We start from the raw sequence: 12486 nt of genomic DNA on the forward strand, positions 1-12486 counted from the left end.
AGTGGGGAGATACATAATGCTGGGAGAGGGGAGATGCATAATAATGCTGGGGGAGTGGGGAGATACATAATGCTGGGAGAGGGGAGACATAATAATGCTGGGATGGGAGATACATAATAATGCTGGGAGGGGAGATACATAATAATGCTGGGAGGGGAGATACATAATGCTGGGGGAGTGGGGAGATACATAATGCTGGGAGACGGGAGACATAATAATGCTGGGATGGGAGATACATAATAATGCTAGGAGGGGGAGATACATAATGCTGGGAGGGGGAGATACATAATAATGCTGGGAGGGGAGATACAAAATAATGCTGGGGGAGGGGAGACATAATAATGCTGGGAGGGGAGATACATAATAATGCTGGGAGAGAGGAGACATAATAATGCTGGGGGGGGGAGATACATAATAATGCTGGGAGGGGAGATACAAAATAATGCTGGGGGAGGGGAGACATAATAATGCTGGGAGGGGAGATACATAATAATGCTGGGAGAGAGGAGACATAATAATGCTGGGAGGGGGAGATACATTATAATGCTGGGAGAGCGAGGAGATATATAATAATGCTGGGAGTGGGGAGATACATAATAATGCTGGGAGGGGGAGATATAATAATGCTGGGAGAGGGGAGACATAATAATACTGGGAGGGGGGAGACATAATAATGCTGGGAGAGGGGAGACATAATGCTGGGAGAGGGGAGATACATAATAATGTTGGGAGAGGGGAGATATAATAATGCTGGGAGAGGGGAGATATAATAATGCTGGGAGGGGGGGATACATAATAATACTGGGGGAGTGGGGAGATACATAATGCTGGGAGAGGGGAGATGCATAATAATGCTGGGGGAGTGGGGAGATACATAATGCTGGGAGAGGGGAGACATAATAATGCTGGGATGGGAGATACATAATAATGCTGGGAGGGGAGATACATAATAATGCTGGGAGGGGAGATACATAATGCTGGGGGAGTGGGGAGATACATAATGCTGGGAGACGGGAGACATAATAATGCTGGGATGGGAGATACATAATAATGCTGGGAGGGGGAGATACATAATAATGCTGGGAGGGGAGATACAAAATAATGCTGGGGGAGGGGAGACATAATAATGCTGGGAGGGGAGATACATAATAATGCTGGGAGAGAGGAGACATAATAATGCTGGGGGGGGGGGAGATACATAATAATGCTGGGAGGGGAGATACATAATAATACTGGGGGAGTGGGGAGATACATAATAATGCTGGGAGGGGAGATACATAATAATGCTGGGAGGGGAGATACAAAATAATGCTGGGGGAGGGGACACATAATAATGCTGGGGGGGAGATACATAATAATGCTGGGAGGGGAGATACATAATACTGGGGGAGTGGGGAGATACATAATAATGCTGGGAGGGGAGATACATAATAATGCTGGGAGGGGAGATACAAAATAATGCTGGGGGAGGGGAGACATAATAATGCGGGGAGGGGAGAGACAGACTAATGCTGGGGGAGGGGAGATACATAATGCTGGGAGGGGGGAGACATAATAATACTGGGGTAGCGGGGAGATACATAATGCTGGGAGTGGGAGACATAATAATACTGGGGTAGCGGGGAGATACATAATGCTGGGAGGGGGGAGACATAATAATACTGGGGTAGCGGGGAGATACATAATGCTGGGAGGGGGAGACATAATAATACTGGGGTAGTGGGGAGATACATAATGCTGGGAGGGGAGACATAATAATGCTGGGGGAGAGGAGACATAATAATGCTGGGGGAGAGGAGACATAATAATGCTGGGGGAGAGGAGACATAATAATGCTGGGGGAGGGGGAAATGAGAGGGTCACCTGCTAACTCTTCTTACTTCCCAATGTGGCGCCACTGTAAGGGGGTAACAGGGCCCCAGCATGCTACACACACCCCTCCTGTAAAATGGGTGATGTGCTACACTGCACACTGCCACAGGGGCGGATCCAGAAGAAAATTAAAGGGGGGGCACCATGATAGGGGAACCGTAAAATAGTTATATGTACATGCACCTAAGGCACGCGTGCTCCCAGATAAGGGGTGTGGTATCACAGGGGGCGTGGCCTCACAGAATGTGCCATCAGGTAATGATTGGCTGTAGGAGCGCATCCTGGTTTATTGCCAATGTTTTACCCTGATGAGAAGGCTGATTGGGCCTTGAAATGTTGGTCACCTGTTCCATTAGTTATGGGAGCCTGGAAGGCACCTCAGCACAATATAATTATTACATACCTCCCAACATGACCCCCTCCAGGAGGGACACAATGCTCTACTTCTGGACTTTTCTCTTAATTTATGATTGCCGGCACCTGTATTGAACTAGTTAATGGATAAGAAAGGTGTTGCAGCACAGGTGATGGCAATCATATATTGAGAAAAGTCCAGGAGCAGAGCATTCTGTCCCTCCTGGAGAGGGTCATGTTGGGAGGTATGTTATTATAGTGTTTAGTTGGTGGTAGCAGGTGCAGCATACCTTGATTTGGGCACTGCACTGAGACTCAGACTGCAGGACACGAACTGCCCATCTTTGATTAGCAGAAGCAGCCAGCTGGATCTCCAACAAGTAGCATAAGACATCTGCAGGACAGCCCTGTCACAATCACACGGGCCGCCTTCTCAAAGCTGAGCTGAGTGTGACTGCACCTAGCATGGTGGTAAAGGAAGTGGAGGAGGAAGTGCTGGGAAACTGTGCGGCGCAGTGAGGGCTAATGTTCTGCGCCATCATAAGTAACAGTCTTGATGATGGCATTTGAACCCCACGCCTGGGCTGGACCCTGGCCGGCTGGCAGTGGGGGAGGTAGGTCCAGCCTCCCCATTGGTTACCACATGGACTTGCTGTTAGAGCCGCGGCGGGTCCTAGTGCCTGCCGGCTGTTTTATCAAATCTAACTGACGGAAATAGCAGTAGTGCTGCTGCTGTTCTCATTTAAAAAAAAAAAAAAAAGTCAGAAACGACGGGGGGGGGGGGGGGGGGGGGGTTGAGTGGGGGGGGCACGGCCCGGGTGCCCCCCCCTGGATCCGCCTGTGCACTGCCATATTTCATTTACCCAAGGAGCTACAGTGGGCGCAGTGTAGGGATGGACATCGGGAGCCCACCATCAAATGGTTTTGCGCCATCAAAACTTTCGATGTGATGGTAACTAACCGTCGCATCAAAAGAATTAGATGTAACAATTATTCATATGATTTGCACAAAAGCAACCCGTGGTCGTTCCAGATGTTAAACAGCTGAATCCAACTGAATTTTAACATCGAATGGCCATCGAATCCACACCAATCAATGGCAACTACCATCGGAAAGCCGCCATCGAATGGTAAAAACACCATCAGAAAACGATGTCCATCCCTAAGGCAGTGTGCCCTCAAATTGTTTTATTCACGTTTTATTCCTAGGTATGGACATCAGAAGCGGCGGCATCGATTTGATGCACTGTGCGCACACACATTATGCCGACGTGTCCGCCAACATCATAGCGGCCAATGTGGTAAGGTTCACGTGTCCGTCCTGACCTCACACCTGGGTGGGTATTTGACGTCAGACACCCGCCCTGCAAACGCTTGGACACGCCTGTGTTTTTCCAAACACTCCCAGAAAACGGTCAGTTGACGCCCACAAACAGCCGATCGCAAGAACCATTTGCACAGCCGATCGCAAGAAGATTGACAGGAAGGGGGCCTTCCTGTCAATCTACTTGCGATCGGCTGTGCAAATGGATTCTTCGTTAAATCCATCACACAGCAACGATCCGCTTTGTTCCTGTGCGACACGCCTGCGCATTGCGGTGCATACGCATGCGCAGTAGTAACCTGATCACTGCGCTGCGAAAAACGTCAGCGAGCGATCAACTCGGAATGACTCCCTATGGTTTTGCTCAACTGCTAACAAATTTGCTGCTGCAATCAACTCTGAATTACCCCCATTGTCCAGTGTGTAGGGCCTATTAAGCATCAACGGTATGTATGCTAGGGCACACGGGCAATGGGCAGATATGGCTTACGCGTGCACAAAGGAGCCCTGCAAAGGATGCATAGTCTCTTCCAGCAGGAGTCATGTCAGCAGCCATCGGAAGACGTGAACGGCGGTAGCAACTATAGCACCGGATGGCAAAACCATCGACTCATAAACATCAATGTCCCTAGTCATTGCGCCAAAAATGAAATCATGCATGGTATAAAAAAAAAATAAGTTTGGCGGGGATGTAGTTATGTGACCGGCGGTCGGGAGACCAGTCTGTACGCAGCCCAGGACTTACTCCTACAGGGCGAAAGAAACAGGCTGATCGGGGCCAGAGCTGACGTCACACACCCTCCCTGAAAACGCTTGGGCACGCCTGCCACTGCCAGAAAACATCCAGTTACCACCCCCAAACGTCTGCTTCCTGTCAATCAGCCTGAGTTTGCCTAATGATAAAAAAAGACGCTGATTTATTTTGCAGTTTGGCCTTGCGCCTGCGCATTACGATCCGTACGCATGCGCAGTCGTTCAATAATCGTCCGCCTTGCAAATGCGCGCAACAGCGATTAGGTCTGAATTAGGACCAAAGGTGGCTCATTGCAACAATATTGCTGATTATACAGTGATTATTATGTGTTTTAATAAAGTTCACTAATTACTGTATCCTGTATTGTTGTTTTATTTTATCTTGGTACCATTTTTATCTTTGGATATGTATTGTTGTATTTTACAATTAAATCATATCCATGTTCAATCTGTTTGCGCTCCCAGTCCTTTTTTTGTGTTTTGAGTTATGTATATAACGCACACATATTCCACGGCGCTTTACAGACGGGATGCCGGCGGACATGTGACCGACGCTGGAATCCCGACACCACTTGGGAGACCAGTGCCGGAAGACTGACAAGTATCAGGGTCACTGTTAGGGCCCAGAATGAGGGGGGGGGGGGGGGAGATAGGCACTAGAGGGGGTTTAGGATTAGCACTGGGGGGGGGGGGGGGGGGTTAGCCCTAGCCATCACCCCCAGCCATCACATCAGTGTGGAAACTGGAGCCCCCTGATGAAACACATGCAAGCACGGGAAGATCATACACACCCAACGCAGTTGATCCGTGACCAGAAATTGAACTCATGCCCTCAGTTCTGAGAGGCAGTAATGCTAACCACTACGCCATCCGTGCTGCCGTAATGCTGTCATAGTGGCAGAAGTTTGCTGCAGTCACTACGAAAAGCACCACGCAGTACTATCACAGGCCGAGATTAATGAACTTGCATTTTGTATGTGCTACATGTTATTTTGGGAATATATACTAATTACCAGCGGCCGGCAAGATACAGACAGCGGCATCCCAGCCGCCAGTATGCCAGGTGAGCGCTAGAAAGCCCCTTGCAGGTTTGCGGAGCTCGCCACAGGTTTTATTCTCCCTCTATGGAACATTTCACCGTCTGTCGGGATTACGGCGTCGGCATTGTGACCGCCAGGATCCCAACAGGCGGTCTCGTGTTTGCCTCCCGTTATTTTGATCCCTGCTGAATGAAAATCAGCAGCCCAGATGATGAAGAGGCGGCTTCTGGGGTTCATTAGCAGTACTGCCAGGAAGCCTCTGTTCTCCATACACACATTCATTCACTACAAACCAAGCACTTAGGGGCAAATTCAGACCTGATCGCTGCTGTGCGCCGGCGCATGCCAGAGATGCGATCAGCGTCTCAGTCCAGCGATTGCCACTGCCTGATTGACACGCAGAGGCGTGAGGCCGCTGTTTTGGGGGCGCGGTCCGGGCAACGCAGGCATGCTTGGACCGTGCAGGGAGCAGGCCGCGGTGGCTGCGTGACGTCACACGCAGCCGCTGCAAACCGGAGAGCAACGGGTAGCTCCCTGCCAGCGTACAGGAGCTGCGCTGGTAGGGAGCTCCTCTTCAGGTACAAAAGCATCGCCACCATGCGATGCTTTTGTACCTGTGCGGCGGGGGGGAGGGCCAGACATGCGTGGCGGACTAGCCCTGTGCTGGGCGTACCCCCGCATGTCAGGGCGGCTGATCGTATTTTGCACGGCTACGATCAGGTCTGAATTAGGCCCTCAGTACGTACGTATGGATAATATCACTGAAGATGAACTCTCCATGAATACTGTAAAGCATTTAATATATATTTATATTTAGTGCAGTCTATTCCCCCGGATAAAGTGCCCCGAGCTATTCAATTGCAGGTCTGCAGTCAACCCTCAAGTAGCCTCAATGCAGCAAGGTCCAAGTTTAGGTTTCTGACTTTCTGGGAGCATGGCACCACAGTTGGCATAGTGGTAAGCATTACTGCCTGACCAGCACTGAGGTCCTGAGTTAAATTCCAACCAAGGCACTATCTGTGTGGAGTTTGTATGTTCTCCTCATGTGTGTGTGCGTGTAGATGTGATAGGAATTAAGGATTGTAACATCCACTGGGGCAAGGACTCAAGTGAATGGCTGAAATATTCTCTGTAGAGTGCTGTGTACTATGGAGGTCATTCCGACCCGATCGCAAGCTGCAGTTTATCGCAGGGTCGGAATTGCACATGCGCCACGCCGGCGCATGCCGGATGGCAGAAGGCCGTTGTTTCCCTGCGATCGCCTCTGCCTGATTGACAGCGTTTGGCTGCCGTTATGGGGGTGCGGTCCGGCCAACGCAGGCGTGGCCGGACCATGCAGGGGGCGGGCCGCAGCGCCTGAGTGACGTCACAGGCAGCCGCTGAGGGGCCGGGGAGCGACGAGTAGCTTCGGCCAACACGCTAAAGCTGTGCTGGCCGGGAGCTGCTCCTAAAGTGCAAAAGCATCGCCGCTGTGCGATGCTTTTGCACTTCTGTGGGGGAGGGGGGGGGGGTGGCGGCACCGACATGCCGGGCGGGATAGCCCTGAGCTGGGCGTCCCCCCACATGTCTATTATCATGGTCGCAGCCCTGCAAAAATTTTCAAGGCTACGATCAACTCGGAATGACCCATGTGCTTTATCAATGACTGCTAGTGACAGAAATAATTGCTGCCATGGTGAAACTCTGTGTGTAATATTACATCAGAAGCAAACCATCAATTCCCAGACGTTCTCAGACCAAGCAGTAAACAGTGGAGTGCTAAGACAGAGACAGAAGTAACAACGTCCCAGGTGAGGGAATATTCCCACATATCAGAATTTGATGTCCCGATTTGGAGACAATAGGGAAATGTGTTGCACTAAGGGATGCTGCACACACTTGCTCCAGCTAGCTGGTTCATGCATGCGACTGTCAGCAGAGGCAGGTGGGGGAGCAGTAAGCTACCTGTACCCATATTTTTTCAAAATTCCCCTGGACGGGGAAGCGACCCTGCATTGCTATGGCCAAGATGCATCCGCAATGGAGCAAGGTGGTTTAGCTGTCCTGACATTCATTCCTTCTCCCATTATATCTCTGACTGGTTGTTGTCCCCATCCAACTATAATAATTTACATTTGCTCCTTATTCCCTTGGTGCTTTATTACATTCACCAAAGAAACCTGCATCTCCAATGCTCTTTACGAACATTGGGGCTGATTCAGGTTGGATAAGCAATCCAACCGCAACAACCATAATGAGAATGCGGGAGCGTGCACAGGTCCCGTCCTGCTCCTGCTCCCCCATTTTCTGCCTGCGCCTGCAGAAAATGCGAACGCCTCTGCCTGTTCTAGGCGGAGACGGAGCGTTGCAGGGGCGGGGCTGGGGAAATGGGGACGGCGTCATGAAAATGAGGGGGGGACGTCACACGCAGCTGCCATGGTCAGAAAGATGGCGGCATGCAGAATTCGCAATCCAACCTGAATCAGACCCAATATCATTAGAGTTACCCATCTGTCATGGCTCATGGAGAATAATAAGCTGGCTTTACATCCTGCAAGTATATCCCATCCCCATTTGCCTTAGACAGTGTTGTATTTTCTCATCGGAAGGAAAAGGCCCAGTAGCCATTAAAGATGTATATTAGGCCTTATTCAGCTTGGCCCTCTATTGCAATGCGTTCGCATTGGGCCGAATTTAGCTGCAGCGGGCATGTACAGGACCTGAACTGTGCGTGTGTGGGGCGGACAATGCGATTGCATTGATGCGAATGCCTCTGCCCGATTGATAGGCAGAGGCGTTCGTTGGGCGGTCGGAGGCAGTGACGTGGTGACGGAAATAGGGGCAGGTTCGGGGCGACCGTGTGACGTCAATCTAACTCTCTCTGCACATGTTACAACTGTCCTACCTGCAGTGCACCATGGGGGTAATTCCAAGTTGATCGCAGCAGGAAATGTTTTAGCAGTTGGGCAAAACCATGTGCACTACAGGGGGGGGCAGATATAACATGTGTAGAGAGAGTTAGATTTGGGTGGGTTATTTTGTTTCTGTGCAGGGTAAATACTGGCTGCTTTATTTTTACACTGCAATTTAGATTGCAGATTGAACACACCACACCCACATCTAACTCTCTCTGCACATGTTATATCTGCCTCCCCTGCAGTGCACATGGGCCCTCATTCCGAGTTGTTCGCTCGGTAAAAATCTTCGCATCGCAGCGATTTTCCGCTTAATTCGCATGCGCAATGTCCGCACTGCGACTGCGCCAAGTAAATTTGCTATGCAGTTAGGATTTTTACTCACGGCTTTTTCATCGTTCTGGCAATCGTAATGTGATTGACAGGAAATGGGTGTTACTGGGCGGAAACAGGCCGTTTTATGGGCGTGTGGGAAAAAACGCTACCGTTTCCGGAAAAAACGCAGGAGTGGCCGGAGAAACGGAGGAGTGTCTGGACGAACGCTGGGTGTGTTTGTGACGTCAAACCAGGAACGACAAGCGCTGAACTGATCGCAGATGCCGAGTAAGTCTGGAGCTACTCAGAAACTGCTACGAGGTGTGTAATCGCAATATTGCGAATACATCGTTCGCAATTTTAAGATGCTAAGATTCACTCCCAGTAGGCGGCGGCTTAGCATGAGCAAATCTGCTAAAATCCGCTTGCGAGCGAACAACTCGGAATGAGGGCCATGGTTTTGCCCAACTGCTAAAAAAAAACCCTGCTGCGATCAACTTGGAATTACCCCCCATGGTTTCTGCTTGATAAATTGCTTTGCTTACAAACATTAACCTGGCCAATGCCCCAGGTGTAGATCCCAGAGAGCTTTATTATTTCATCATTTTTGAGACTTTTCAAAAATTAGACGGTTATGCAAAAACCTACTTCATTTTCTGAATTCAACTTTCCAGCTTTATTTTCATATGAACCAATTTACTTTGTGGAAACATTGGCCCTCATTCCGAGTTGATCGCTCGCAAGGCGATTTTAGCAGAGTTACACACGCTAAGCCGCCGCCTACTGGGAGTGAATCTTAGCTTCTTAAAATTGCGACCGATGTATTCGCAATATTGCGATTACTAACTACTTAGCAGTTTCAGAGTAGCTTCAGACTTACTCTGCCTGTGCGATCAGTTCAGTGCTTGTCGTTCCTGTTTTGACGTCACAAACACACCCAGCGTTCGCCCAGACACTCCCCCGTTTCCCCGGCCACTCCTGCGTTTTTTCCGGAAACGGTAGCGTTTTTTCCCGCACGCCCATAAAACGGCCTGTTTCCGCCCAGTAACACCCATTTCCTGTCAATCACATTACGATCGCCGGAGCGATGAAAAAGCAGTGAGTAAAAATACTATCTCCATTGTAAAATTACTTGGCGCAGTCGCAGTGCGAATATTGCGCATGCGTACTAAGCGGAATTTCACTGCGATGCGATGAAAAATACCGAGCGATCAACTCGGAATGAGGGCCATTAGTCACTGGCATTCACTCTACCCCCATACACATATAACAGGCAGTAATTACACCTGCAAAAAACTATTCTCTAACAACTGGACTTCAAAGGCCTTGACTCGTTTAGAATGAAAGTTTGTATTTACTGTATTCTATTATACCTTCTGCGAATGCCGACGACTTATCCCTGTGATCTATACTGTGTAAGGGTTAGTGACTATACAGTAGGTTGCTTTATACTGTATGTTGCTTCATATCACGGGTCACTCAGATCCGTTCGCTGCTGTGCGTTTTTGCACAGTGGGCGATCAGATCAGAACTGCGCATGCGTATGCACTGCAATACACAGGCGCGACGGACGGCTGCAACGGGGATCGCCGGTCAGCGATGGGATGGTGCCAAGGATCCATTCGCACGGGCGTTCGCAAGGAAATTCACAGGAAGAGGCCATATGTTGGTGGCAACTGACCGTTTTCAGGGAATGTCCGGACAAACGTAGACGGGCTCAAGCGTTACCAGGGAATGTGTCGGACGTCAAATCCGGTCCCAAACAGCCTGATGTGATCGCAGCGGCTGAGTAAGTCCTGGGCTGCGCAGATATTGCACAAAATCAGTTTACGCAGCTCTGCTACATATGCAATCGCACACCTGCACAGCGAAAACCCACTCCCCCTGTCGGTGGCGACTATCTGATCGCAGGACTGCAAAAAACGCAGCCCAGCGATCAGATCTGAATGACCCCCACAATTCAATTATTCCCCCCCCCCCCCCTTCCACACCCACTTTGTTTCTGCTGACGGGCGTGGTATAATCATTTCAGCTCGTTTCTCCCGGGGGAGCGAGGGCGCCCGACCCCTTTACGTAGCTAAACCTGATTACTGTGGGCGCGATATATGCGCGATAACGGGGATCACTTTAGAAAGGAGATTGGGCGTGATATATAAATTCAATACCGCGCTCTGTGTATATGTTTATATTTTGCTGTATATATATATATTTTCTTGAAAAATATCAATAAACAGATTTCCCCCAAAAATAAAATGACTAAAACCTTTGTGCCTCTTTCTCACAAACAGGACACGTCATATAACGTGGCATGGAGTGAATTCTACCGTCACTGCATTTTATTAAACTACCAAAACCTTTTTTTTTTTTTTTAGTTAAAACATAAGGCCCTGTACAGAGCGGTAGAAGGGCGTTACAGAGGTTTCCGCAGAGGGGGTAATACAACGACCTCAGAGGCGCAGGGAGAATAGTCCTGAGTCAGACAGCTTCTGCACGTTTCTCTGTGACTGCAGGACAGAGCGATGAATGATCGGTGACGTCTGCCCGTTTCTGCACCATCAGCCTATTACAGCGACGGCTGCTGGGTGCTGTGTTTCCCCCGCCCTGTGTAAGCCTGTGATAGGACGCATGGAGATCTCACTGGTGCCCAGTGGCCAGTTATGTAATGACACGGTGTATGTGTATATACACATGGCCTTTACACACGCTTAGAGCTCAAACCTTCTCATGTCTAGTACAGCGGCCGGCTGTGCTTATGTGATCAGATATCTGCAGATCACATAAGGCATTGTTATACAGGGATGCGCATAAGACTAAGGACACCCCTGACAAATTATGTTCTTGGCTACAAATCTCCCCCTTCTCCACTATTGGTGAGAGAGAGGAGTCTAAATGTTTTATCTCACAAACTTATAATATAAAGTCTAGAGCAATTATAATATTGTATGCTGATTTTCTAGACCAGGGGTGTGGCACTCGAACTGCTGTGGGACTACATATACCAGCATGCCCTACCAGAGTTTGCTGTTAGGGAATACTAAAACAGTGGCCGGGCATGCTGGGATGGTTAGTTCCATAGCAGCTGGAGTGCCTTAGTCCTGACTACTGTTCTAGACCGAGGAATAAACGTGAAAAATCTTATGCCACATGGGAGTGCCCCCAATTATATAATGAGAAACAGCGGCGTTCCCTATTCATAATGGTCCTCGTTCAGGTACGGTCGCAACTTCGACGGTGTCGCAACTGAGCGATTATCGTGAGACTGCGCATGCATCGTGGCCGCAGTGCGCATGCTCCAAGGCATCTTTGCGATGCCGTTCACGAAGAATCAGTCGCAGGGTGATTGACAGGGAGGTAACGGGGAGTGTCTGCACATACGCAGGTGTGTCGTCACAGTTTTCAGGGCCGTGCATTGGTGAGCGACTGCGATCTCGTATGCATAGCGACCGCATCTGAATCAGGTGAAACGTGCTGCACAGTAGTGTCTCCAATACACCGTATGCACAGCAATGTAAGTAATTCATATTATGCCACTGACTTGTGTCCTCAATAGACATTAAGGGACCTGTTTATCAATCATTGCAGTCTATAATTAATGGTTAATGCAATCACTTTACACATCGCAGGGATGGGTTCTTCTCAGACCTGTACCTGCATGTGTACAATAATATTCCCGGGCGCTAGGTTATTTCTAATTGCTGCAAACAGCGTTAAAACAAAGTATAATTATTGGGTCAAGATTCATATAAATTCAGATGAATAAATGGGCCAAAATGCCCCCAGTATATATATATATCTCAATCATTCCAAATACTTCATATAACACCACACAACACTATTGTCAAGTCATTATTAAGCCATACACCAGTGCCCCTCAATTCACATTATGCCACAAAGTAGTGCCCCCAATTGACATTATGCCGCACATTAATGCCCC

Source organism: Pseudophryne corroboree, chromosome 12 (genome assembly GCF_028390025.1).
Source record: "Pseudophryne corroboree isolate aPseCor3 chromosome 12, aPseCor3.hap2, whole genome shotgun sequence".
Taxonomy (NCBI): domain Eukaryota; kingdom Metazoa; phylum Chordata; class Amphibia; order Anura; family Myobatrachidae; genus Pseudophryne; species Pseudophryne corroboree.